This window comes from Berghia stephanieae, chromosome 13, assembly GCF_034508935.2.
Source record: "Berghia stephanieae isolate SIO BIC M18660-M18661 chromosome 13, UCSD_Bste_1.3, whole genome shotgun sequence".
NCBI lineage: Eukaryota > Metazoa > Mollusca > Gastropoda > Nudibranchia > Aeolidiidae > Berghia > Berghia stephanieae.
In genome coordinates, this window is record NC_088372.1 from 2,231,737 (window position 1) to 2,238,524 (window position 6,788).

General features: G+C 38.2%; 1 protein-coding gene across 1 annotated transcript in view; it reads right to left on the bottom strand.

Annotated features, from left to right (window-relative positions):
- LOC144958954 (uncharacterized) overlaps window positions 1-5,799 on the bottom strand; it is a 333,886-nt gene extending 328,087 nt beyond the window's left edge. Inside the window, exon 1 of the mRNA XM_078891251.1 lies at window positions 5,783-5,799. The gene's annotated coding sequence lies outside the window, so the exon portion shown is untranslated. The remainder of the gene's footprint in view (window positions 1-5,782) is intronic.
- Between the last annotated feature and the right edge of the window lie 989 nt (window positions 5,800-6,788).

Consider the following 6,788-nt stretch of genomic DNA (forward strand, 5'->3'; position numbering starts at 1 on the left):
GAGAGCATAGTTAGACACCATATGTGACCCATCGTCTCAAAACGGTATTATGTCGGAACGAACCAGATGCTTAAAAGCCGAATTAAATGTTAAACTGGTCAAAAATATATAAATTGGCATTCGCACCCTAAAATATGGTATCCATTCTCGTCAATAAAACATACAAACTCAACACAAGTCTGATATTTCTGGTTATAAATTCAATTTTCAACATCTTAACCAACCCGACTTAATACCGTTTTGAGGCGAAAGGTCACATATACATAAATACATTTTTATCAATTATCTAGGGGGGGGGGGTCTAGGTAGCTCAGTTGATAGTGCACTAACTAAAACAAGAAAAGCGATTGATTTCAAACCCGGGGGTAGTCGAATTTTATTTTTATTTTTAACCCCATTGTTCAGTGATTTGGTAGTGGGGTCTGTTAGATCTGGTGGAAAGTACTTTGCGATAGATTCGCATCCTATCAAAAAGGTAGCAAGTAAGCAATTGCTATCGTCCGTTTCACGCCGTGACGTTCGCCACAAAATTACTCCAATAATAATGTATTTGGAAATGCCGAGAACAATAAAAATCGTTTTCATCCGTTTATATCTGTTGAAATAGTGTATGATAAACGTACGGCTATGTGGTCTAGTGGTATGACACTCGCTTTCGGATCGGAAGGTCGTGGGTTGGAGCCTCGCTAGACGCATAGTTGAGTCCTTGGAAAAGACTCTTTACTCACATTCTCTCACCGTACTCAGGTGTAAAATGAGTACCTGACCGTTAACAGTGTTGTCTCTGTCCAAACAAAAATTTGTAATATCGCCTAACAGGCGTCATGTCCCGTTCTAAATGTTACGTGTTGCTGTTGGCCAGGGACCCCTTGTAAAGCGCTTTGAGCGCGTTTAGTGGATATTGCGCTACATAAAAGCTCAAGTTTTTTGTTTTTGTTTTTTTATTGTTTGTCTTTTTTTTATATCGGATGAAATAGTGTATGATAAACGTACGGCTATGTGATCTTGTTGTATGACACGTCATGGCACAAGACCGAAGGGCTAGATCTCAGGTGGTCGCTGGGTCGGATAAGTAAGTGAGTAAGTAAGTGGTATGACACTCGCTTTCAGATCGGTAGGTCTCGGGTTCGAGCCTCCCTCGTTGGCGCATATAGTTGAGTCCTTGGAAAAGGCTCTTTACTCACATTCTCGGCCGGGTGGATTATGGCGGTAACCGGAAGTTAACAGCGTTGTCTATGTCGGAAAAAAAAATGAAATGTAATAATAAAATATGTGACCCTTCGCCTCAAAACAGTATTATGTGGGTTTTGTTAAAATGTTGAAAATTGAATTTATAGCCAGAAATATCAGACTTGTGTTGAGTTTGTATGTTTTATTGAGGAGAATGGATACCATATTCCAGGGTGCTAATGCCAACAATTTATATTTTTGACCAGTTTTAACATTGAATTCGGCTTTTAAGCATCTGGTTCGTTCCGACATATTACCGTTTTGAGACGATGGGTCACATATCGCCAAACAGTCGGGCCCCAAGTCTTGTCCTACATGATACGTGTTGCTGTTGGTCAAGGACACTTTGTCCAGCGCTTTAACTCTCTCCTTACCAGCCATTTTCAGGATTTTCCCCAAAAGTTCACACCCACCTAACATGAAATTATATCTTTTATCACTCAAACACAATAGCAGTAAAGTTATTGTGATACATAATTTCTTTAACAAAACATGCTCTACAACACACTGTTCATTTTCTTAAAATTTTACGAATGTACAAAAGAAATTTGAATAAGAAAAATGTTGGTTGTATCGTAACGAATGTGACGATTTTCCTGTAGTTGGTAAGGAGAGGGTTAAGCAAGTTTAGTTGATATTGCGCTGTATAAAAGCTCACGTGTTTTTGTATCGAACGTAACTAAAACGACCGTTTGGCACGGACTCTTATAATATGTGACCCGTCGTCTCAAAACGGCATTATGTCGGAACGAACCAAATGCTTAAAAGCCGAATTAAATGTTAAACTGTTCAAAAATATAAATTGTTGGCATTAGCACCCTAAAATATGATATTCATTCTCCTCAATAAAACATACAAACTCAACACAAGTCTGATATTTCTGGCTATAAATTCAATTTTCAACATTTTAACCAACCCCACATAATACTGTTTTGAGGCGAAGGGTCACATATGTCTGAATAACAATGTGAAATTAAATGTAACCTTCAATTTAATAAACGAAAACAGATATCTCATGTGGACGCTTCAGGTTTCCCATTTAATTTATCAACAAAACAGGATGAATGAAACCGTGGCCTTCGTAAAGTTATGGCCTGACACTGAAATCCAAAAGACTGGCATTTTGACGTCATTTTTTGGTCAGTATCAGGCCATTACTTTTACGAAGGCCACGCTGATACTGACCAAAAAATGACGTCAAAATGCCAGTCTTTTGACACAAAAGAAAACAAATCGTGAGTTATATTCAATAGTTCAACCAATGAAATAACTTGTTTCCATGAGCACTACTAACGACAACTCACTAAGCAGTGCAAAAAACAAATAATGGCGTCAAACTGCCAGTCCTTTTGGATTTCAGTGTCAGGCTTTTACATAACGATGGCTACGATGAAACACACAACAGACCAAATCCCTGTGAAGGTGTGTCACAAATGCCATATGTTGATTGGTCAAAAAAATACTGGTCAATTCTGTCATTGAATGAATGGGACAGGAATATCGGTCTCTGACCAGCTTAATAATGAATGTGAATCCTTAACTCACTCAACCCTAACACCGACTATACCCGTAGTTTACCCGGGGTTACTTTTACCCCATGCCTATTCATTATTACATTTTCTGAGACAAATTATAGGCGTAGTATCAAAGCTAAAGTTTTAGTTTTTACATATTAATGATAGTTGAATAAAACTATCTATGCACATGCTCATTTTTAATACATTTTTTCCAATTTTGAAAAGTAGCAAAAATCGGATTGAGTGAGTTAAGTCAACAAATATCACAGGGAGTTATTTTAATCAGACGGCGGAAGCGCCTGTTTGCTTAATAAATGGATATTACTACGCCATTAATCACTATTAATGAAATTGATAAGACTTCGGAAATAGATCTGGTTATAAATTAGTTGAGATCTTCGTTATATTATAACGCGATCGCATGGCCATATTGATTACTCAGGAAATAAAAGGTCAAAAATATGGCATATATTGTTATAATATTATATAGTAAACTGAAACTGACATACACACACACACTTACACACGCACATGCACACACACACACACACACTTACACACACACACACACTTACACACACACACACACACTTACACACACACACACACTTACACACACACACACACTTACACACGCACACACACACACACATATATGTATAAAAACTCTGTGTAACCTCGAGCGTTTATATGGATAGTATGCAGATGACGTCACTCAGGCCTTTGTTATTGTTTTTGCCATCCGCGTTTGTGAGTTGTTCTCACTAAACTGTATTAACCAGACTATAAAAGTTCATGGGTACACAGAGTTTGTGTGTTGGTCCGTTATACTTCCGGATGGCAATGTTGTGAACTCCTTGGCCAAGCGCATTCTATCTATAGTCTGGTTAATACAGTTTAGTGAGAATTACTCATTAACGTTGATGGCAAAAAAACAATAACAAAGACCTAAGTGACGTCATCTTCATTCTATCTATTGAGAAAAAGGAGGTTTAATTTGGATTAGGCTCTATTTTCAGGTCTGATAACCCAGTTCCTTATGGGCTCAATGTTGTAATGGAAATGTTAAAAAATTGACGCAAAATATTGTCCATTACAACGTTAAACTAGGCCCATAAGCGGGTTCGGATGTCAGACCTGCATATAGATAGAACTAAGATGACGTCACTCATGTTTTTGTTATTGTTTTTTGACACCCCAGTACGGCTATGTGGTCTTGTGGTATGACATTCGCTTTCGGGTCGGAAGATCCTGGCTTCGAGCCTCGCTCGGCGCATAGTTTAGTCCTTGCAAACGGTTCTTTACTCTCACATTCTCTCACCGTACTCAGGTGTAAAATGAGAACCTGGCCGTTAACAGCGTTGTCTCTGTCCAAAAGAAAAAATTGTAATATCGCCTTACAGGCGTCATGTCCCGTCCTACATGTTAAGTGTTCCTATTGGCCTTGTAAAGCGCTTTGAGTACGTTTAGTGGATATTGCGCTATATATGAGCTCAATATTAAAAGTGCTTAAGTCACATTTTCATAAGTTTTAGCTAATCAGTGATAAACAGTGATAATAAAAAGTGATAATCAGTGATTATCATACCCACCTCAGTTCACTCACCAATTGGTGACCTTGCGCCTCAAAACGGTGTTAAGTCGGGTTGGTTAAGATGTTGAAAATTGAATTTATAGCCAGAAATATCAGACTTGTGTTGAGTTTGTATGTTTTATTGAGGAGAATGGATACCATATTTTAGGATGCTAATGCCAACAATTTATATTTTTGACCAGTTTAACATTTAATTCGGCTTTTAAGTATCTGGTTTGTTCCAACATAATACCGTTTTGAGACGATGGGTCACATTTGCTTCATGATAAACACAATCTAACTCCCCTATCTCAATACTACCATTTTATTTTCTTTATAACATTATACCCGATGTGTACATATATAGATAGTGCGCGCTTGCTAAGAAACTCACAACATTGCCATCCGGAAGTATTACGGACAACACACAAAACTATGTGTATCCATGAATTTTTATAGTCTGGTTCATACAGTTTAGTGAGAATTACTCATAAACGCGGATGGCAAACAACAATAACAAAGACCTGAGTGACGTCATCTTCGTTATATATATATATATATATATATATATATATATATATATATATTCGTTAAGAAAGCAAATGGACTTAAACCAAAATTTAATAGTTTAGTCATAAATTCAAAATTTCAACATCTAAATCATCCCTTATATAATACCGCTTCAGGTCAATGGGTAACATATTATTACATAATTTATTTATCTTTTAATCACCACACATAATGAATAGATAGTATGCGCTTGGATAAGAAGCTCACAACATTGTCATCCGGAAGTATAACGGACTAACACACAAAACTATGTGTAACCATGAACTTTTATAGTCTGATTAAAACATTACAGTGAGAAGTACTCATAAACGCGTTTGGCAAAAACTAAAAACAAAGACTTGAGTGACGTCATCTTCATTCTATGTATACACACACACACACATACACACACACGACACGGTACAATGAATTCTTCTTCACAGATTCCTTCCTGACACCGAACTCGATCTAATCCATCCAATCGAATGTGTCGTCGTACTATAAATCAAATGCGTGTCAATAATATAAAATGACGTCATACTTGTGACACAAATCTAAACACGCCGTCACGACACCTCCTCGTTATTATTATTTTTATTATTGTTATTATTATTATTATTAGTAGTAGTAGTAGTAGTAGTAGTAGTAGTAGTAGTAGCAGTAGTAGTAGTAGTAGTAGTAGTAGTAGTAGTAGTAGTAGTAGTAGTAGTAGTAGTAGTAGTAGTAGTAGTAGTAGTATCACCACCATCCGTTTCAAGAAACGAACACCACCACGATCGCTGACACTGCCACAATCATTTAATTTTTATCATTACCATCGCCGTCGTCATATTTTTATTTTCTTATTTTTTAAATTTTTTTTTTAAATCCTTATCACCGGTATCATTGATAGACCAAACATTTCGTCACTCACTTTGTTCACTTACTCACACACAGTCCGTGAAAATGTCCTCAATAATGTCCGGATAGAGAGAGAGAGACAGAGCAATGAGAGACACGCACGAGCGTCGAGTAAAAGCGAGCGAGAGCTTAGAGTAGTGCGAGAGGAGATCTTGGAAAAGGATGGAGTGGGTGTGGGGGTTGGCGGGGGGGGGGGGGGGGGGGTAGATGAGTATCATATGATAAAAATTAAAAGGAGGAAAAAAAATCAAATCTACGCGCGCCAAAGTATCTAGATAGTCGATCAAACAGAGTGAGGGGCCTGTTAGTGTTAGCCACCATTGCACGTGCGATAGACGATAGACGAGTGACTAGACTACGTGATCGTGAAGCAAATGTTTGTAACGACGATTGTTAGCGGCGGTGGTGGGTGTGAGTTGGACGGGGCGGGGCGGGGCGGGCGGTGGTTTTTAAGAAGAGGTGACACTGTTCGCTGAGTGAGTGGGATCTCCGCGACACCTACTACGCTGTATCTCGTCAACTCTCGTTCTCACGACACCTACTACGATGTATCTCGTCAACTCTCGTTCTATCTCACGTCTGATGCTGTCACTGTCATTCATTTATTATCTGGGGTCTGCTGGGTTTTATTGGAATATTATTTGTTATGTAATGTGTCGCAGAATTGCTATGGGAATATATTATTATTATTATGTCTCTCTCTCTCTCTCTCTCTCTCTCTCTCTCTCTCTCTCTCTCTCTCTCTCTCTCTCTCTCTCTCTCTCTCTCTCTCTCTCTCTGAATGTTCTCTATTTATATGACTATATCTCTAAATACTGTATATTTGTATGTCTAGGCAATGGCTTATTGTTAACTGTCTGTCTTTGACCCTCTCTCTCTCTCTCTCTCTCTCTCTCTCTCTCTCTCTCTCTCTCTCTCTCTCCCTCGCTGAATGTTCTCTATCTATATGCCTATATCTGTATACTGTTTATCTGTATGTCTAGCCAGTCGCTTATTGTTAACTGTCTCTCTTTGACCCC